The sequence below is a fragment of the Callithrix jacchus genome, chromosome 10 (assembly GCF_049354715.1).
Source record: "Callithrix jacchus isolate 240 chromosome 10, calJac240_pri, whole genome shotgun sequence".
NCBI lineage: Eukaryota > Metazoa > Chordata > Mammalia > Primates > Cebidae > Callithrix > Callithrix jacchus.
Window position 1 is genome coordinate 92,265,880 of NC_133511.1, and position 22,861 is coordinate 92,288,740.

General features: G+C 36.5%; 1 long non-coding RNA gene across 1 annotated transcript in view; it reads left to right on the forward strand.

The window, feature by feature from the left end:
• Positions 1–12,335, forward strand: part of LOC118145646 (uncharacterized) — a 56,139-nt gene extending 43,804 nt beyond the window's left edge. The window contains exon 3 of the long non-coding RNA XR_004730933.1: positions 11,954–12,335. This is a non-coding gene — a long non-coding RNA (uncharacterized LOC118145646). The remainder of the gene's footprint in view (positions 1–11,953) is intronic.
• The last annotated feature ends 10,526 nt before the right edge of the window (positions 12,336–22,861 follow it).

Genomic DNA, 22,861 nt, shown 5'->3' on the forward strand with positions numbered 1-22,861 from the left:
TCTTTTCTAGTTCAACAATTCCTGTTTTGTGCTTAAATTTAACATTCCCAGTTACACTCCAATTATCCACTTACAGTTTACAACTATTGCAAAATTTATCACCCTTGTTTTCTCTCTGATTCTTATTCTACTATATGGAAGTCTCAATTCTGAACTATTTGCTGTTTATTTAGTTTATAGAGAAATATTCCCCCAGATGGGGTAAATGAGTGGTATCTCTTTAGTATCTTGAATATCTGGACATATCTTTCTCTAATAGTAAGGGCAAATGTGATACTTGGTATACTTGAGTTTTTCTCTGTATTCTTGGAACTGTGGAATTTTACCAGAATATACCTGGATGTTTCTTCTCTTATCATCACAATGTAACATTCAGTTGGTACCTTTTCATATTCATGATAAATTATTAATTTATTTGTTGTTTTTCTTCAACTATTCTCTTTCCCTCCTTTGGAAATTTTATTATTTTAACATGATAAGTATCCTGCATCTATTCTCCAGGAAACATTTTCATAATTATTTATATTTCTTGGTATTTTTATTTGTTTTGAGATATTTATTCCAGGTCCTAACAGGTCTCAACTATGACCTCTGCCTTCTTCTACTTGTCTACATGTTTTTAAGGTCCCAAGTCATGTTTATAAACAGAAGAAGGTTGCTTTTTTTAGAAAAATGATTCATTGTAGGTAATATTTTACATTTTGAAAACATGTTATCTCCTCTAGCACTACCATTCCTCTTGAACATGCCTTTTCTCTGTCTTCTGTTTGTTTTTTCCCTGTTTGTTGGGTTCATTTGCCTGACCAGTGGATTTTAGGTAGTTGCAGGGTACCTTAAGTGACAGCAGTCTTTGATCCTCAGGAAACTCAGAAGTCTCTACACATGTGATCCAGGCCAAACAGCTATCATGAGAATAAACCCTTTCTGTTTTATTGTCTCCCAAGATACTAATACTGGCAACAGCTGGCAAAGGCTGACACTCTTTCATTGTCAGGAGGAGAATAAATTAGATAACTGTTTAACTGACCAGCTCTTGCTACTCAAAGGGTGGTCTTTGGACCAGCAGCAGTAGACTCAAAAGCAAAAATATGATAAAGGTCATGAGCTGATCAGTGGAAGCCCTTGATGTCCAACTTGTTTGACTATTAGTCACACCAACTGGATTGGATAGATGCATGGTTTTAGTACTGTGTTGTGCCTCAGGACATGCACATAGACTTAACATGATGTATTATTTCTGGTTGAGCCCAACCTACCTAAAAAGATGACTACTAAATAGTATACAATGAGTATAGCACATAGTATACTCAAGGAGCCCCAAGATTATGGAATTGTAACATTCTACAGAAAATTTGAGATTTAGAACTTGCAGTTATGCTTTCCAAGATCTGTAGAATTCTAGGATTTATGACATCTGATAGATTATTTGGGATAAACAGGTCCTGAGTTAAGCCTATTTATATAGCTTTGTCATTATTCATTAAACACATTTGAACTCAAGGTCCCAAGTCAAATTTCATCAATGGTTGCTTTCAAGCATAAAAAGTACAACTTTAATAGACTTACATCATCTTAAGGAGTTGCAATTGGACTGAGAATTATAGAAATGAAGGGTCAACATTCAGAAATCCATGGAGATATCCCAAATACATTCACTAAGTTCCCTTTTCCTTCAATTTTATAGTCAGGTATCATATGGTTATGATCTCCATTGTTTTGTGATTTCCTTTCTTCGGAAAGGCCATATAATTTTATACATTACTTCATTTTGTTTGTTTTAAGGTGTTTTGAAAAATCAAACTGCTATCCTTTTTGATATGTAGAAGATAAATAGTCTAATATGTCTCATCCAGTGAGTTACATAATGGAAGAAACCTATTTAAGTACATTTAAATATAAGTAATATATTTGGCAACATAATGTTGGGTGTGCTAGAATTCATCTGGAGACATTCGTAGTATATATGAACAAGTGCATTATGTCACAAGATGCAGAGAGATCACAATAAGTTGACAAGAGTACCAGACAGGGCCTAAAAAGAGACACGTTTTGAGTTTTCATTATTACTATTCTCCTGAGCATACCCCCTCATTATTTGTTATGGGATTTGGATCATTGTGGCAATTGAAAGGAAAAATTGAAAGTTAGTAATATAATTGACTTATAAATACTACCTAAGTTTTACACCTGACAAGAAACTGACACTAAATGTGTTACATTTATTTGCCTTCTCCAATGAAACTGTTGTGTAAAAATATCCTTCAATTTCTTAAGCTATCTTGATTTCTTTGATATCACAGGGTCACAAAAAAGAGGGAGGATAGCAGGGCTTCTGCTGGCAGTAAAACATAATGTCTCTGAATCAATCACCCAGTCCTCATTAAATTAAATCATGGGCAAAAAGTATTAGCACATTCCATGCTCTTTGCTGCTCTTAAAATCAAGTACACCACAGAACCCTCACTATGCTGCCAACATGACACCAAATTTTGGTCTCTGATTCTTTGTTATGTTTTGTTTTTCAGGTACAGAAATCATAGCTTCCATAGGTGGGAAATAAGGAAAGACAAAAAGGCCACATTTTGGTGATATACACTTTCCCCATGTCTCTAATCATAAAAGGTCTTCTTGCTCTTCTGTTGCGTTAAAGTAGATGCTACAGGCAAAGCTGATTTATATAACCTACCTCTTTCTTCTGCTTCTTTGTTCCTGTTCCTCAGAATATGACACATTTCCCTGACCCCAAATTCCCTCTTTTTTCCTTTCTCACTCTCTATACTCCCTACCCTGTGTTTGTTCAAGGTAGAGCCTCAGGCTATATCTTCAACTTTTTTTCTTTTTTTAAATTTTATTTTTTTTAATTGTACCTTAAGTTCTGGGGTACATGTGCAGAACATACAGATTTATTATATAGGCATACACATGCCATGGTGGTTGGCTGCATCCATCACACCGTCATATACATTAGGTATAGCCTCAGGCTATATCTTCTAAAGTATTGGAGCTGAGAAAAGCTATAAGCTATAGTTTTTTACTCAAGTCCAGATTCCTATTTTTACCTATGAGTAACTTGTAGAGCAGAGAGAAAAAGTCATTAGATCAAATTAACACAATTATATTTTGGCCACAATAGCACTACATTCTGGGTCTTCTAACTTTCAACCAAATTTTCTTTCTATACCCCTCATGCCTTGTTGTACAGAAACAAACAAAAATGACTTGACATATGACCTATTATATAAAAGTATTTTTTACTTATGACTTTACAAGGGATTTGAAGATCTCACTTCTTATCTCTCATCTCCATCCCCTACAAAGCTAGTATAGAAGTAATTACAAAGAACACCACCATTATACTTTGATATTTAGAAATATTTGACCCAGAAAGATGCCATTTTACCAGAAATACAGTATTATCCATTTAGTCATTTGAGTCCAACAAATATGTTTGAAGGCATACTTCAAAATCAAGTCATGAGCATTAGATATATAAACAGTCAACTTCCTGGAAAAACTAACAACTTGAGATGATTTTCTCTAAGGACTCAGCTTCTCCTAGTGGAAAATACATTATCTCACAAATAGGAGCTTGTTTCCTGCTTTTTGTTAATAAGGGGAGCCAATGTTAGAATGAAGGCCTCAGGGATGAAAATAAAAATGAGTGGAACAGTTCTTGGCAAGGCTGCCTGAGGGATTTGGCTTCTTGACAGTGAAAATAGGACTCAACTATATAAATTATGCAGGTTGGGACAGCCTAAGTCTCAGCCTTCCTTGATGGAGTCATGTGGGAAAGAACGTCTAGACATCAGAAATCAAGTTATTGCTTTTATAACTCCCATTTTAAAAACTGCTAATAGCAGTACCTGCAATGGACTGTAATGTAGAATTGTGCAATGTCCATCAAATTTACTGCATCAGTCATATGAAGCAGAAATTGGGACCAGTTGGAAATGATCAATTATTCCAAATAGTGTCATCATTTAAAAACATCCTGCTTCTTGCTGTTGGGAAAGAACAATTACTTACACTCTTAAAAAACACTTTGTCAGAGGAGAAATTCAGCAGATAATAGACCTGCTTATGCTATTCATGAGTTCTACAGTGAAAAACCTTCTCACTGCCTCCAAGGAAAACAGAGCCCCTCTTGTAGAGGTTTCTTGCATCTCAATTTGCAGGTTAGAAACGCTAAAGAAAACGATAAATGAAACTATGAGCTATTATGAGTTTAAAGTGACTAACAATAATTAAGAAAGGTAGTACATGTTTTGGATGGCTATAAAAAAATCAAAGACAATTCAAAACTCTGAAACGAAAGATCAAAAAATGTTAAATGTAGAAAGAATCAATGGAAAGTCATGCATTTGGGTTTTAAAAGACAACTGCCCAACCACAGCTTGAGGAAGCCTTGGGTCAAGAAGAGCTCTTCTTGGACTTTCAGTTTACTACAAAAGCAATAACCTAATAATGTAGTAAAACACCTAAAGTCGTCAATGAAATCTTTTCCTCTTGAATATTAATAAGATTCTAGTCAGAAGTTAGTTTCACTCTTACTCCTGAACTTGTGTAAACCATACCTTATGCATTAATTGATTTTTTAATCAAACAGTTTATATACATTCTCAATCCTCATAAAACCTATTAGGTAAATGTTATATTTACTCCCATTGTACATATAAAGAAATAGACAACAGAACATTAAACAACTTTCATGAGATGATACAGATACTAGATGGCGGACCCGAGATTCAACCTAGGTAAACCAATTCTAGACCCTGTAATTGGAAGGCAATAATTTGGATAACAAGTATGAAGACTGAATTATATAAAAAACAGCAGAAAGAACAAAAAAAATAGTTCAAAAAAATTAATCAAAAATTTTATTTTTATTAAAGTAAGCGAAGAACTATAATTTTCATCAACCATCTGAAGTAATATTATTTGAAGCAATAGAACATGGGAAAGGAAACTGCTTTCAAATACAGAACTAGGGTCAGTGTAGAAAGGCGATGGAAGCTTAGGTTCTGAGTCAAGGTGATTTTTATAGCAATTTTATTTTAAAATACAGTGTCCTAAAGAATTGCTTTAATTTAACAGTGTTCTGTCTTGAATTCAACTTTTTAACTAGACATTAAATTATAACGCTTCATTGCTCCTTTCTAATAAGTGCCAAAAGATGATACAAAGTGGTACAGATATTCTGGAAGTAAAAGAAAGTGTAGTATACAATAACCAGAAAACATTTCATAAAGAAGATAATAGTTAACACTTTAGCCATAACTCTGTGATATAATTGTAATTGTTGAGGTGGGAAATGACAGTCCTGGTAAAGGCATTGAGATGTGGAAAGCAGACAATGAGATTTTGAAAGAAGGTAAGATGCAATCATACGATGTAGGAGCCGAAATACAACTGAACAATTTGGAAGGCAATATAGACATTATCAGACATAAGTGCAAGAAAGAAAATTCTGGCACTGCTCTGCAATAGATGAAGTGACAATAACAAATATTTATAATAACTTTAAGGTCATAAAAGGCTGCCACATATGTAGCATACTAGTTATGGTAATGACAAGCAATAATAAATCTGCTTAGATCCTAGTAAGAATTAGTGCAGGCTTGAAGAAGGAAACAGGAGTGGAAAAGCAGCAAGGTATAACTGGTTAGGAGCAGCATCTACAGTCAGACAGACTTGGGTGTACATCTCCACTCCATTACTTACTAGTTATGTAAATTGACAAGTGGTACTCTCAGCCTCAGTTTCCTCATGGGTTTAAAAATAACTAACTCATATGTACTTTAAGATTTAAATTACATAATGCATATAAATCCCATCATATTGGAAGTTCATAGTAAGCACTGGTGATAATGATTAATGATGGGGTGAGGGGAGAAAAGGAGATAGAAGCAGCAGGCACAGGGCTGGGTTAGCCATATGACTTGCCAGATGATTGAATGTAGGGAATAGGAAAAAAAGACTGCAGGAGCAGTCAAAAATAACTTAGAATATTCAAGTATTTTTACTTGGGAGAATGGTTGTGCCATTAATAGATGAGGTTGTCAGCTAGTGTTGAAGTCAGGTTTGAAAGAGAAAAGAAAACAACTATGGAAACTTTAAGAGGACATGATGTCACCTCTCCTACACAGAAATTTTGTGCCATTTCTTCCATCCAGCCAAACCCTGAGCCCCAGTAAAAATGTAGCACCCCAGTCGTTTGTGGCCTTCTGGTCTCAGCACTCTCCAGCTCCTTGCTTCTCAAAATGGGGAGCACAGACTAGCAGCATTGGAGTCCCCTAGGAGTCCCCAAGGAGGTTGTGAGAAATGCAGAATCTCAGGCTTTTCTGCAAAGCAACTGAATCAGAATTTGCATTTTAACAAGAGTACAAGGAGATTAGTATGCACAAAAGTTGCTAGAAGACAGTGGGGACTGCAAAAGGGGTTGTCGGTTTATTAGATGAACGAATCTCAACTGTTTACTCTTTAGACTGTAATCTCATTAAAGGAATCTTATTGTATTTCTTGACTACATGAATGCATTAAAGAATTATATAACAGTCTTATTCTGCCTCAGTTTGTTCCATTTTAACTTTATATGTCTGGAGGAGAAAACACAAACAGAAATGTTATATTGTTTGAAGTTAAACAACTGTGGAACTGAAATATTCACATATTTAAATTCCATAAAATCATAAAAATTATCACAAAGTGATGGCATTTTCCCTCATAAAAAGAAGTTAGCCTGGCTCTTAGTGTTATATTCAGGGTTGGAAACCAAACCTCTTCTATTCAGTTACTCAAACAATATCTTATGTTTTATTTAGCAAACTTGCCATTGTAAACTCATGTGATTTTCTTTTGTAGGCTTCAGGTGTAATATATTTTAGAGCTTTATATAAAACAAATTATTTTTGACAGTGGTAATTTAGAAGAAGCTTTCATAAATATGCCATACAAAAACATCTGGTATTGCTCAAAGTCATAGTGGAAATATCTATTTTTATTATCACAGTAGATTGTCTCCATTGCATATTTTGCAATGTGTCCAATTTTGATTCGTAAAAATTACTTTAGAAACAGTTTAATATCTTTCTTCCAGCATAAAAAGAATATACATTTTTTAAATGTGGATACTGAAAGTGAGAATTCGATTTTGGGGGGACATATTAGATGAACCATATTTATCATTTCAAATTTTTATTTTAAGTAGAAATCATTACTCACATTCATCTCATATGTAACTGAACTCCTTATTAATTCATTCAAAAGACATTAATTGAACATAGACTCTGTGTGAGGGTGCTAGAGCCTGTGTGCTGGGCACTAAAAAGACAATGATGAGCAGGAAAATACATGGTAATTTCCCTAAAGGATCTTACAGCAAACAATGTAAAATTACAGCAGTGAAATTCATGCATGATGCAATGAGACTGTAAGTCATAAGAGTGTGAGATTTTATGGAGGTTTTGCTCTGAGGAAGTGATACTATCAATAAGAGACAGAAAGAGGGCACCTGTAAATTTAGATGCAGAGTATTAGAAAGAGAGCTCAGGGAGGAGGAAGCAGCCAAAGAAAGTGAGTTCCAGGCATGAGAAACAACAGAGGCCCTGGGGCATGGCACGCTAAGGGAGAAAAGAGAAGGCCAGCATGTGGCAGGAGTATAGAAATAGAGAGCAGCTACTGGCCCCCGTGGCACATGCCTGTCTTTAATCCCAGCACTTTGGGAGTTGGAGATAGGCAGACCATCTGAGGTCAGGAGTCCGAGACCAGCCTGGCTGACATAGAAAAATCCCATCTCTACTAAAAACATAAAAACTTTGCCGGCGTGGTGGCATATGCCTATAGTTCCAGCTACTCGCGAGGCTGAGGCAGGAGAATTGTTTAAATCCAGGGGACGGAAGTTACAGTGAGCAGAGATCATGCCACTGCACTCCAGCCTGGGTGACAAGAGTGAAACTCTGTCTCAAAACAAACAAACAAACAAAATAGAGAGCAGCCTGGGATACAGGAGGTTGGAGCATCAAATGGAGGTGAGACCAGGCAGGATGTGGTGAGCCATGGTAAGATTTTACTATTCCATCTGCAACATTACAGCGAGCTTGACTTAAGAAAAAAAAATCATATTTGCATTGATATATTAGAAAAAAGATTAGAAGTAAATGAGGGAAGAGTCCTTAAGAGGCTAATGTATAGTAGTACCAATGAATACTCTAGAATCTAACTACCAAAACAATTCAGTGTATGAAATGTTCATCTGTGACCCTTTCTAGACAACAACTTTTTTTTTTTTTTTTTTGAGACAGGGTCTTACTCTGTCATCCAGATTGGAGTGCATGCAGTGGGACAATCACAGCTCACTGCAGCCTCTACCTCCTGCTCTCAAGCAATCCTCCAGCCTCAGCCTCCTAAGTAGCTAGAATTACAGGTGTGTGCCACCAAACCTGGCTAATTTTTGTATATTTTTGTAGAGATGGGGTCTCCCTATGTTGCCCAGGCTGATCTTGCACTCCTGGGCTTAAGCAATCCTCCCTCTTAGGCCTCCCAAAGTCCAGGGATTACAGGCATGAGCCACCATGTCAAGCCCCTTCTTTTTATTAAGCTCATCTCTTACCACAGTCTCAACTCCACAGCCATACACTATAGACATTCTTCTTCAATGAATGTTATATCTTTTCTTCCTCTGAGTTTTACAAAGTGTTTCTTCTCAGAATGCCACTCTCTTTTCTCTGCTTTTCTTTAAAACCTGCCTGAAAGCTTACCTCCTTTAGACAACCTTGACAGCCTTCCCCAGAAGAGTTCATTTTCCACCTCTTGCTGACATTAACACCTTATAACAACCAGATATATAACATTTATCACATTGTACAGTGATTATTTTTATTTTCCTTTGCCAACATGTCAGAGGACTTCAAGCTATTGTTTTAAGCCATTCAAAATTATTAAATGAAAATTCATGGAAGCCCCAAATATAAAATTTAAGTAAACCGTTTTTTCAACTGAGGCAGGGTTTTTGTAAGGGTTTGATTATCCCTCTAGATTTTCCTCAGAGAAGAATCTAAAATGACCCCAAGTTGGCATCATCTGCAGTCCAAAATGATGCATTAATAAAATACACATGAATTTAGTATAAGTAGAAGTGACTTCCCAACACAGCCATTCTTTTTCTTTTCTTTTTATTTTAAATAAAAAAGTTAAAAGTTTTTGGGTTTTTAAAATTATTATTCAGGGAAACATGTGCATATTTGTTATATAAGTAAATTGCATGTCACAGGGATTTTATATATGTATTATTTCATCACCCAGGCAATAAGCATAGCACTTGATTGGTAGCTTTTTGATCGTCACCATCCTTCCACCCTCCACCCTCAAGTAGGACCTGGTGTCTACTGTTTCCTTCTTTAGGTCCATATGTACTCAATATTTAGCTCCCACTTATAAGTGAGAACATGTGGTATTTATTTTCTGTTTCCACATTAGTTTGCTGAAGATAATGACCTCCAGTCCTTCCATGTTGCTGTAAAGGACATAATCTCATTCTTTTTTATGGCTGCATAGTATTCCATGGTGTATATATATCACATTTTCACCATTGCTGGGCATTTAGGTTGATTCCATGTCTTTGCTATTGGCAACACATCCATTCTAAGATGCTAGAAAGCCATCATCTATTAACTTTGCAGTTTTATAAATATGGGCCTAGTAACATCTCTGTACCCCACAAATTTCAGCATACAAGTGAAAGTCCCTGAATGATTTTTTTTGAAGCCATTGTTACTTGGCTTAATATATAAGATAAGTTCACCTGATCCAACCAGTTCAGAAGGCATTGGAACAGATAGGGCAAAGCAGAACATTGCTGAAGTCCAGAAACTCTCTCCATAGGGATTACCTCAAAAAGTGTCCTTCTGTCTTCTGGTATCTCCAATATCTGAGGTATCATTAAGGAATTTGTTGAACTGAGAATTATGAAATTTATTTTCAATTATTTCCTATGTAAATCTTCATTGGCAATCAACATCCCAGACATGTAGAGGCACTTAGAACTTCTTGTGTCATTATCAGCCTCTGGAGCATCAGCCAACATGAAAACAGAAAGAATCTCATCATACTATTCTGCTAAAAATGCATAACTTATCCCCTGGTACAGATTAAAGGAGAAATACATGCTGTCCATTTTCAGCAGGGTATACTTAAATAGCCTGTTTTATATAGAGTAGTAACATTGCTGGTGCCTTCTAGGTGCTTACAATCAATACAAGTGCCAACCTTATGTGCCAGGCAAGAACGAAAACTGACATAGAGCTTACATTGTATTATATCTGATTGACAATAATTTTTAAAATAAATATATAATACGTTATGGGTGATAAGTGGTCCAAGAGAAAATAAATAAATAAAGCACAAGAGAGATTAAGGAGTAATACAGGGAAAAGGTTACTCTTTAAATTGAGTGGTCAGGTAAAACCACTCTGAAAATATATTTGAGCAAAAGCTTGAATAAAGCAAAGGAGCAAATCATGAAGAAAACTTGAGAAGAAACCTTCCAAGCAGAAAAAAAAAAATGAACACCTATCAAGTTGATCCCCGTCATTTCTCTTCTCTCCACCCTCACTGTCACTCTTATTTCATACCATCATTACTTGTTGCCTTGCTACCATTTCCTCCAATGTGTTCTCCTTGGCTGTGGTCTTTTTATTTTCAATACAATCTCCACAGGGATATCTGTGTGATTCTAAACTGAAAACACATAGTAGTATCACATCACCCGTAACTTAAAACTTTCAGTATCTTCCAATAATCCACTGATAAGAGTCTAAATTTATGACACAATATTCATTATCAGACTACTGCCCATCTAATTAGATTCTCCTGTTTACCCTAGTATGCACTAAACTACTTGCTGTCCTTAAAATGCTCCATGTTCTTAGAACATGTCTTCCTCTCTGCTTGAAATAGCCTTCATCCTAATTAGCCTTTAAGACTCAGCTCTCACTTCCCCTTCTTGGTTTTTATCAGTTCCTCTTACCTACCTGACCAAGGTAGTCACACTTTACTGTATGCACTCATAGTACCCTGAATACAGCAACTGTTAAAACTACTGGGTTTGTAGTTGCTCTTCTGTCATTACATTACATTATTTACCTCCTTGAATACAGAAACTTTCTTATATATATATATCTCCAGAATCTACCTTAGTGCTTGCCAAATTACATGTCATAGATAACTGGTAAGAAATGGGAAAAAATTATATATTAATGTGATAAGATGTCAGAGAGACTGAAACTCAGAAGAATCAGATTAACCTAAGTTTGGATAACTTTCTTACACTTACAGGCTTTGGTTTTCTCATTTTTTAAATTATGTCTCTTAACTAGATACTCTTAAAGGTCCATTCAGCTCTGAAAGGTTCCAAATATTTCTGTTTGAAATTGAGTTGTGTTAATGTTGTTCTTCTATTCAGCAAAGCCCCAAAGCAGACAAAGTCCTCTAGCCACCTGAGAAAGTCAGTTATCTTCCAAACAGTAAACAACATGTTTCTTAATCCCTGGCAGGAGCATTTCCAATCTTTTATAAATAGAAATTCTTTGGTAAGATAAACAAAATTGATTGAACCTGGAGATTGAGCATTCGGAAAATATGAGCAAACCTCTCTGTTTGGAAGATGAGCATGATTTTGAAATGTTTCATCTGAAGTTGGCTTGTACACGAAAATCTCATTTTAGATGTAAATGGCACTCTTGCTTGGAGTCTTTCTGCTTAATCTCTAAACTCATCTGCTAAGGTCCAAAGTATTTAGCAAAAGAAGTATTTTTTAACAAAATTCATACTTCCCTAATGATATTTGGAACTAAAAATGTTTTCTTGCTTATGGAATATTCATTATTGGCTATTTGGGGTGCATTTGCAAGCCACAAAAATCCTCCACTGATTATAGACTTTCTCCAATTTGTTATAGTGTGTTCTGGAAGCAACTCAATTTGGTCAAACTGGAGCCAAGGTGTAGCGGTCTTATGCTGGAAATACATGGCAGCCAAGTATCATGTTATGCTGCAACACGGCTGAGCAGGAGAGATCATGTGAGACATTTGGAATACAGGAAGATGTTTTTTCAGCTACTGTTCAAAGTCAATATATAAGAAAAGCTGACACTAAGCAACTACAAATATAATAGCCCTGTGAATTCTACAACTGTAGTTATGTGTATTTGTGGGACAGAATCAACTGAGTTTTAGGGTAAAGTCATTGATGACAAGTGGCAGAAATTCAGCTTTCTGTGAAAGTAATTTCAATCTCTTCTGCTAAACATAAGCCTTCATCGTCAGACTGTCTGTACTGACATATAGAGAGAGTTCATGTTATATCTAATGCAAAAGCAAAATCAGTTATATCCCACATTCTTTCTAAATGGTGGTTTTAAAAAACAAGCTTAGGTCAAAAAGATTCCAATGATTTCAATTTACTTCTGCAAAACTTGTGTTAAAAGTAGAATAGATTTAGAGAAAAACACCACTTTCTCTCTCTCTCTCTCCTCTCTCTCTCTCTCTCTCTCTCTCACACACACACACACACACACACACAAATGCACGCAGAGTAGCTTAGTACTTGACAAGTTTGTTTTTCTGGAATGTACAGTTTGTATTGGCATGAGGTAGTAATTTGGCAGAAAGTTAAAGAAGTTGTTTGGTGAGCAGTTTAAACTATAAAAACCCTGTGTAATTAAAAGCAATAAATGACTATTAGGAAAGTTTCTTGCAGTGGTTAAGAATCAATGTATGAATTGAGAGAAAGCAATGCTCTGTTTTCCTTACTTCACAGTTCTTACAAACCCAGTCCTCCAAATATGCCTTCTATTTAAGCAAAAAATGTTTCTTAACTATGAAATAGCCATCACATTCCAAAAACCTAGCACCAGAACCTTGTGCTTTGACACTTAGGTGAAAGAGAGAGAGAAAATTTGAAAATCACAATTTATTGTTTAACATAGAAGATAGAAACTGCAACGCCACACCAACTTTTATTGCTGTCAGATACAATCACAGAAGTCTCTAAGATTGATTCAGGTTTATCAGAAAAATTGTTGACTCAAGTTCAGCATTCCCTGTTCAAGAAAGCAAAGGTGCAGAGAATACATTTCTAGACACTAATATTTGTTTATGTTTTTCAGTCTGGGACTTGAAATGAGCAGTTTTAATTATGAGAAAAATTCATTTATACACAAGAATGGCTTTCATAAAGGTGCCTAACCCAGAAAAGACTGCTACACATTTCTAAAGACGCTTAATGCACTGACATGCTGGATCTGTAAAGTGATATACATTTCATTTCCAAGATACTATTATGCACATCTACCCAAATAAATACCTATAATTTCTCCCTTTTCTTTCCATAGTGACCTTGCCGAGGCCATGGGAGCCAATTCCTGACTATGCTTATGTGTATTATCATGGAAGTAGCCAGTATAACAGCACAAACTTCCTAATAAATTTAATTTGTTAAGATTTTCTATTAGTGTAGATGATGAGCATGAAAAGAGAAATGTAAGCAAGATACAATTGTTTGGGTTTATGTTTGAAAAACAGAGGAAAATCAATAATGTGGTTGGAGAAAAGGCAATTTTTCCAGGAAGCAAAAAGAAAGACTTTCATATTTTTTCTTTCTTTCTTTCTTTTTTTTTTTTTTTTGAAACAAGACTCTCACTCTGTCACCAGGCTGGAATGTGGCAGCACAATCTCGGCTCAATGTAACCTCCACTTCCCAGGTTCAAGCAATTCCCCTGCCTCAGCCTCCCAAATAGCTGAGACTATAGGTGTACATTACCATGGCCAGCTAATTTATTTTTTTTTATATTAGTAGAGACAGGGGTTTCACCATATTGACCAGGATGGTCTCAGTTTCCTGACCTCGTGATCCAGCTGCCTCAGCCTCCCAAAGTGCTGGGATTACAGGCATGAGCCGCTGTGCCTGGCCTACTTTCGTATTTCTAGGAAGGGAAAACTTGTCTTATCTTTAACGTTTCCATTTAACTTTGGTGACAATGATATAAATAGAAAATCCTTCTGCTGGAACACCTAGAATTCACCTCTGAGCTTTAGCTTTTAAGAAGTGTGTGAGTTTTACCCTATTTCCCTTCCTGAATACAACATGGCCTTGCCCAATATCAAAACATCCACATAGGAAATGAGAATCTTCTCCTGAATCTTGTGTACTCTATAGGAGGGGTTTCAGACCTGTCAGTAAAGAGCTACCAGTGGGTCTCCAAGCTTTATGGAATTACTCATTGCATAGGCTAACTCTCCAAAAGAAGCAGAAGAATCCCTGTGTATAGGTAGAAAGTTCTGGGAGACACAACCTTCTACCTATTCTGATGGGGAAATGGGAGAAATTAGTTACCACTCTGGCCTGTTTTTCCTTCTTTTTTCTCTTTCCCAAGTGTTTACTCTTCCTTTGTAACCTTCCTGTCCCTTCTCTTTTGTCTTGTCTTCTCCCTCTACTTTTTTCTCATTCTTTCTCTACCATCTTCTTCCTTTACCTATCTTTTTCTTCTCTACTCTTTTGATATTTATCGCTCTTTCACTCTTTTTTCAGTTTTGCTAGTAGCCCACTAGTGTCAGGCACTGTTCTGTGCAATGCAAACATACTAAATTAAATTTTAAAACTTTACAGATTTGCACTCAAGGAGGTCACAACTTCTTGGCAAACATAAGAAAGCAGAAAGATGTTTTCACCAGTGTTTATTACATTCAAGTTTAAGACTGAACTTAATCATAAATATCACTTAAAAAATATTGAAAGCTAATGCCTTTCTTAGAATATTTAAAGCGGCACTTCATAGGTAACTTATTTCTGGTCAGTACTATTATCAACAAATTGTTTGCCTAACATCATGGAATATTTTACAAGTATATTGACGGGCAAAATAACATTGTGTATGAGTTCTCTGGGGCATCTTTCCAGGAAGTCTTTGCTATCAACCAACCAGACTCAGAATGTGAAGATTCTCATAGCACCCTGTATATTGCCATCTTACAGACTCGGGAGTGCAATAAACACTTTATTTCAAATAAATGAATTTAATCTGCTGTGGTTTGAATATCTGTCCCCTCCAAAACTCATGGGGAAATTTAATCTCCAATGTGCCAGTAATGTGAGGCAGGGCCTTTAAGAGGTCATTAGTCATGAGAGCTTGGCACCCATGAATAGATTAATTGATTCATGGTTTAATAGATTAATAGTTTATCATGAGAATGGAACTCTTGGCTTTCTAAGAAGAGGAAGAGATACTTGAGCTAGCCCACTTACCCCATCCCTCTCCGTGTGATTCCCTGTGCCACTCAGGGCTCTGCACAGAGTCCTCATCAGCAAGAAGGCTCCCACCAGATGTATCCTGTCTACCTTGAACTGCCCAGACTCCTGAACTCTAAGAAATATATTTTGTTACTTAGAAATTACCTAGTTTTAGGTATTCTTTTCTAAATAACAGAAAACAGACTAAGACATAATTTAATTTACCCATGACCACCTCCACATCCTGTTATCAATATCCATTGTTAATATGCTGCAACTATATTCCAGAAAGCTGTGAAATTCTTTCTCTATTATTTTGGGGCACGTTCTTTCTCACAGGGTATCTAGGATCCTGGACATTTATATGTCTTAAAAGTTTAATTTTGTTCCTACCTCAATTCACATTGAAACCCTAACCCCCAATATCTCAGAAAATGTCTGTATAAGGAGATAGGACCTTTAAAAAGGTAACTCAGTGTAAATGAGGCTGTAAGGATGGAATACAACCCAGCCTCACTGGTGTTCTGGTAACACAAGAACAGAAAACCAAACACCACGTGTTCTCCCTCATAAATGGGTGTTGATCAATGAGAACACATGGACACAGGGAGGGGAACGTCACACACCAGGGCCTGTCGAGGGGTAGGGAGTTAGAGAAGGGATAGCAGGGGGGGGGGGATTGGGGAGGGCTAACATTAGGAGAAATACCTAATGTAGATGACGGGGGAGTGGATGCAGCAAACCACCATGGCACGTGTATACCTATGGAACAAACCTGCACGTTCTGCACATGTGCCCCAGAACTTAATGTATGATAATAAAATAAAAATTAAAAAAGAAGTGGAGATTAAAACACAGACATATATATGCACAAAGGAAAAGTCGTGTGAAGGTGCAGGGAGAAGACAACCATTTGAAAGCCAAGGAGAGAAGCCTCAAAGGAAAGCAGCCCTACCAGAACCTTGGTCTTGGATTTCCAGTCTCCGGAATGGTGAGAAAATACATTTCTGCTGTTTAAGTCATCTAGTCTGTGATATTTTGTATGGCAGCAGCACCAGCAAACTAATTCCACATGGATCTCAATGTCATTTCTTAATAAAAAATCCCATACACTAACTCTACACTCCTACGTTAACTAGCTCATCTCACACACTGACTCCCATCCCACACACTAACATCTGAGGGTCTACTTCACAGGGAACCCAACTTGAGACAAGATTATTTGACTTTTTCTCAGGCCTGGAACTCTAGATATATGCCTGGTTCCTGAACAGAAAGAAGACCGTAAGTTGAAATTGAGAACCAGACCTAATAACGTATTAGAGCTCAAGCACCATCACCTTTGAAACTAACAGCCTAACCTAATGGAAAGACTACCCTGCAACTTTAGAATAGGGTCTTAGGGTGCCTGCTAGCAAAGCAGTGGCAGTGTTCACCATTTCATCAACCAGGAAATCGTGGTCATCAACTGGGAACTCTTGTACTTAGTTGAGTAACTTAAAGTAACAATGCTAATGACTATCTGGGTTTCAAACCTAGATGGCCATCACATCACCTGGAAGCTTTCTTAAAAATACAGGTTCCTGGGCTCTACTCTAGACCCAGTGAATCAAAATTCTCTAAAGAAAGGGCCCAGAAATATAATTTTAAAATCTTCCCAGATCATTCTAATCATGATGAATTTAGGATCCAGTGGCATAGAGTATATGTAAGATATCCGTGTGGACTCCCAGAGGTAATGGGAGTATCACCTAGCAGGTGATAAGGCAAGAGGATTCAATTGTCAACAGAATGGTTGCCATATTTGCATTCAGAGACTAGTGAGGTCTCAGGAGAAGGCACAGTATGTTATAAGTAAAACCTGTTTGGATCTGGGATTCAGATAAACCCAGATTCAGTTTCAGCTCATCTACTTACCAGCTGTGTGTCCCAGGGAAAAAAGTAAATTCTTATTGTCTCAGTTTCTACACCTGTAAAATGAGGATGCGAGCACCTCACTTTAGAAGGTCACTGTGGGAATTACACTGAACTTCCTGTCCCTCATCCCTCCCATTTCTTTCACCACGTAAGGCACCCCTAGTAGAAACTCGTTAACATTTAGAAAAAGAGATGTAGAAAGTAAAGTAACAAGTACGATATCTCTTTTCCAATTTCTGTAATAATTTTTTTCTAATTTCTGTAAGAAGAATATTTGGAAGGTGGTGGCCCACTTAGATCAATTTAAATGATTTCTTTTTTCAGAGTTTTCATTTAGGTCGAAATTGGTTTAAGGACAGAAGATAATTCTCTAGTGACATGAAATTTTTTAATACGGAGAGTAGTTTGCTATGTGGGTCATTGGCTCGGCTTACAGCAAAATAGTTTTTAAGGACTTCGATAAAAACATATAAGGGAAGCTGATCAAATCTGCAAAAGACAGGATCAGGACAGGAGAGCTACTGCATGACTTATCACACCAGACTCCAAAAGACCTTGACTAATTATCCCAGTAGGCCAAAATGAGTAAGATGCAATGAAACTGGCATAAGAGTAAAGCCCAGTGCTGAGATCCAGCATAGTATTTTAGCAAACAAAGAATAGAAGAAACTTAATAAATAGTTGCTGTGAAAGTTTCCTAAGAGTTTAACTCACTAGGAAGAACAGAATTTTCTCACATCTACTTTGTACTTCCATTGAATGTTATACCTACCATAGAATACAATAGCATGTAGGATATTTTGGTGTATCATTCTTTGAAAATCTCTCTCCATTTTAGTCTATGCATAGTATAAAAAAAGAGATTATTTTTTGTTTTTCTTCAAATATCCAATATTAGTATCAGATCTGGCATTGAGTGTATTCTTAGTAAAGATGTGTTCCATGGGTCGAAATATGTGTGAACCTAAGAATAATGGTATGCATCAATGGGATAAAGTCCTCAAAATCAAGGTATGAAAGAAATGGTTGCCAAGGTAGGGATGGAGACAAGATGTAGGTATGTATTAACCAATATTGATGATGCTAACTTCCAAAGACTGACTTTGGATGCATAACAATTCTGCGAGTGCAATGTGATAATGTAGCATTTTCTGAGGTGTGATCCTCACTTACAAGAGACTCTGAAGAAAATAAATACTCAGGGTAATTGGATGGTTTCTGTCTTCAAAATTGGTCAGTAATTTGCTAATATTCTAGCACTCTGAGATTCACAGTATACTGTATCATGTTAAAGGCTCTGAAAAGTTCTACTACGAATAAACCTTGTTTGTCCTAATGGTTGACCCTATCACCGCTGAATTAATTTAATCATGGAATCAATTTTCTATGTGAGAGATACCTATTAGCCACCCAAGGAAAGCTCTGGGGAATGCTATTGGAGTAGAAGCTCTCAACTAGGAGTCATGAACTCTAGGTTCTTGTGGTGACTCATCATTGCTGACTTCATGCCCTTGGACATAAAGCCATAATTTCTTTATCTCTGAAATGAGTTGTTAGTGCTTGATTTCCTTTCATCTTTATCACTGTCATGCCTCATGATCCGTGGAATTGGAAGCGTGTTCTAACAGTATTTGTAAATATGGTAGTATGGTAGACTTGCTCCATCTCCCCAGTGCCCAGGTCTTCTTTCCTTCTTGAGTAGATGGGAGACTGTGCTTCCCAGCATTTTGGGGATTGGGAGAGTCATGTGTCTAGTTCTGACTAATAAAATACTACTAATAAATAGTGGAATGGGATGTGGCACTTTCAGGCTGAGCCAGTGAAAAGCTCTGCATGATTTTACAATCTTTCGTCACTGTTTTCCAACAATCATAAAGAAAGTCACATTGAGATGGTGGAACCACAAGACTGAGGTAGCATGGATTGCTGAATCACTGCCCTGGCAGCTGCCCTGGAAAATTTCCTGGATTTCCAGCAGATTTTGTGTTAGTGAGAAATAAACTTGAGGTGTTAAATTACTAGGATTTGGGGGTTGTTTGTTATTACAGCATTATCCTAGCCTCTCCTGACTAATAAAGTAAGGCAACTACTTTAATTCAATTACACTGAATCCCATTTTTAACATTCATCTGAACCAATGTTTTATATGCCTTTTGGTTCTTGCAATTAAAGGATTACCATAAATGAAATATATTAATCCTTTTAACTTCAAATAATGTTATTTAGGCCACTATTTTAAATGCCAAATTTCAATAAGAAAAGCATAATACCATGCCTTGGGTCTGTCACTCCTGACTTCCAAGGAGTTCAGATTGTTTTTTACACATGTTATCCAATTTATGCTCCTGCAGTCCAGGGACACAGAGAAAGAAAAAATATGCCTATTTTACAAAGAACTGAGTACAATGCTCAGAGAGGGTGCATATTTTTTTTACAATCATGTTTCTACCTCACCCAATACTAGACTCTACCTACTCGTTTTTTATTATGCACCAATTTGTGCAGTTTTTTGAAATTTTCTCTTCAAATAGCCATAACAATTTTTCTACCCCTCTCTGGTGGCATGCTTTGTTTGTTTTAACTTCATATTTTAACAGTCTTTATGGAGCTCCTGCAATGTGAATAATAAGATTTCTGGCAATGAGAGGGGTCAGAAACTGAGAAACAGAAGCTAGGGGAGAGATATACAAATGGAAGTTAGACTCTTAACTTACCAGAAGTTTATAGCCAAGTAGAGTTTGAGGAGGTCGATGGAGAGGAAGCAGACAAGACATAATAATACAAGGGCTTGCATGAAAAACTTAGCAGGCTAAATATGGAAGTCATCAACCTGTGGGTCCTCATGAAGAACTCTCTTTCAGATTGTGAAAGATGCTGCTTTTAAATTTAGTCTATAAAACCTTATTAGTGGCCTTAGGTCTAAATCTAATAGAACAGAGGCTTCAATTGGAATGTCTCTTCATCTGTGGAGCATGGACACTATCTCAATTTGTTATTGTGTCTTACCTAACAAATGGAACATAGTAGGTACTCAATTAATTAATGAAGAGGGACAAGGGAGAGGAGACTGGAAGAAGGAAGAAAGAAAAGAAATAAGGGAAGGAGGAAGGGAGGGAGGGAGGGAGGGAGGGAGGGAGAATTGAATAAAAAAGAAAGAAAAAACGAAAGAAGGAAGGAAGGAGGCTTTATAGTGTATTTACAGTCTAGGCAAAATGTTTACTTACAACTTCAACTCTACCCTCACACCTGAAATGATCAACTAGAGTAAACTCGTGGAGATAAGAGAAGATTTTGTATTCATGAACTAAAAAGGTACCAGAAAGAAGACACAAAGAAACAGGGAGAGAGGAGAAAAGGACAAAGGGAAGAAAAAGAAAACAATCGATATAAAGATCACTTGGAAGTTTGTGTGTAATAGCCAAATGAAATTAGTTAAAATATTCAAAGATAAGTCAAAGAAATCATTAAGATGGTAGAAGTAAAAGATCAAAAAGTATTTTTAAATAAGGGGAAAAAGATAAGACAGTAAAAGGATCAATCAAGAAAGTCCAAATTCCACTAAAGGTATCCAGAAAGGAAAAAAATAAAAACAGTGGGAAGGAAATTACCAGGTAAATTATTTAAGAAAATATCCTCAAACTGAGGGCATTTAACACAAGATTGATACAAGCTAGTGCCCACTGCCTGCCCAGTCATAGTTGATATTAAAAATATTCAACATCTGTGGAGCATGGGCACTATCTCAAGTTGTCCCAGGGAAGATATTGTAGGACAGAGATTAATATGCAGAATGTTTTTTTATGGGGTGCTCCTGGATTCAGTATTTGTGAAAAAGAAATAAAAGAGGCAGGACTGGGGAGAAAGGCAAATTGTGCTATATCCCAATGAAGTCCCATATGGCTGGAAATCTCAGAATTGGAATGTCTCTTCAGAAGTCTCCCTCATTGAGAGAAGAAGACTAGGACTTTGTACTTAACATTGTTCAGTCATTGATTGCACATTGTTCCTGAAAGGGGACATGACTACAAATGTGGCAGATTTCTTTAGCTCAGGCAAGAGAGCTCTCATCTGGTTGGCTGGTGCTTTCACTTTTCACTTGGTGGTTTTGACATGGAGGAAACATAATCATTGTTAGATGCTTACTAGTTGTCATTGTAAACCCAGCTGTTCATAGAGTAGAATCAACTAGTCCTAAATTAAAGTATTGTAGGTACATACCTTCAACCTGAAGGATCACTACTTATAAGAAAAATGAATTCTAGAGGTAAAAATGAAGAACTAGAGAATAACCTTCATTTACGCCTCCTTGTCACTGTTCATGTTCAAACACCCTCTCGAATTTGTCTTATATGCCTGGGACTTTGTGTGATTCATCAAACCATTAAGTCAAGCCCCATTCCCTAGACCAGGGCTGTACCTTCCTGGAGAGAGGAGCTCCTTCTTCACACACAAGTAGTTGTATACTCACAAAATCATGTACCTCAAGAGGATACATGTACTCAGAAAGGGAGTGATAGGTTTTATTATTTTTTTAAATTTATCTGTGAAGACGAGATATAAATTCATCTAAAGGAACAATAAGAGCCAGCCCCCAACTACCCTTCTCTGATAACCATCCGTCTAATATCTATCTCCATGAATTTAATTGTTTTGATTTTTAGATCCCACATATAAGTGAGAATATGCAATGTTTGTCTTTCTGTGCCTGGCTTATTTCATTAACATAATCTTTAATTCCATCCATGTTGTTGCAAATGACAGGATCTCATTATTTTTACAGGTGAATAGTACTCCATTGCATATAAGTACCACATTTTATTTATTCATTCATCCATTGATGAACACTTAGGTGGCTTCCAAATTTTGGCTGCTGCAAACAGTGCTGCTACAAATATGAGAGTGCAGATATCTCTTCAATATACTGACTTCCTTTCTTTGTGGTATATACCCAGCAGTGGGATTGCTGGATCAGATGGTAGCTCAATTTTCAGTTTTTTGAGGAATCTCCAAAATATTCTCCATCATGCTTGTACTAATGTACATTCCCACAGAAGGGCACAAGGGTTCCCTTTTCTCTACATCCTTGTCAGCATTTGTTATTGCCCGTCCTTTGATTAAAAGCCATTCTAACTGGAGTAAGATTATATCTCATTACAGGTTTGATTTACATTTCTCTGGTGACTTTGAGCACCTTTTCATTAACACATAAGCCTGTATGCCATTTGTATGTCTTCTTTTGAAAAATGTCTATTCAAATATTTTTGCCCATTTTTCAATTGGATAACTAGAGATGTTTTCCTATAGAACTGTTTGAGCTCCTTATATATTCTGGTTATTAATCTCTTGTCAGAAGGATAGTTTATAAATATTTTTTTCTCATTCTGTGTGTTGTCTCTTCACTTTGTTGATTGTTTCCTTGGCTGTACAGAAGTTTTTAAACTTCATATGATCCCATTTGTCCATTTTTGCTTTGGTTGACTGTGCTTGTGGGGTATTGCTCAAAAAATCTTTGCTGAGACCATTGTCCTTGAGAGTTTCCCCAAAGTTTTCTTACAGTAATTTCATATTTTGAGGTCTTAGATTTGAGCTTTTAATCCTTTTTAATTTGATCTTTGTATATGGTGAAAGTCAGGGTTCTGGTTTCATTCTTCTGTATATGGAT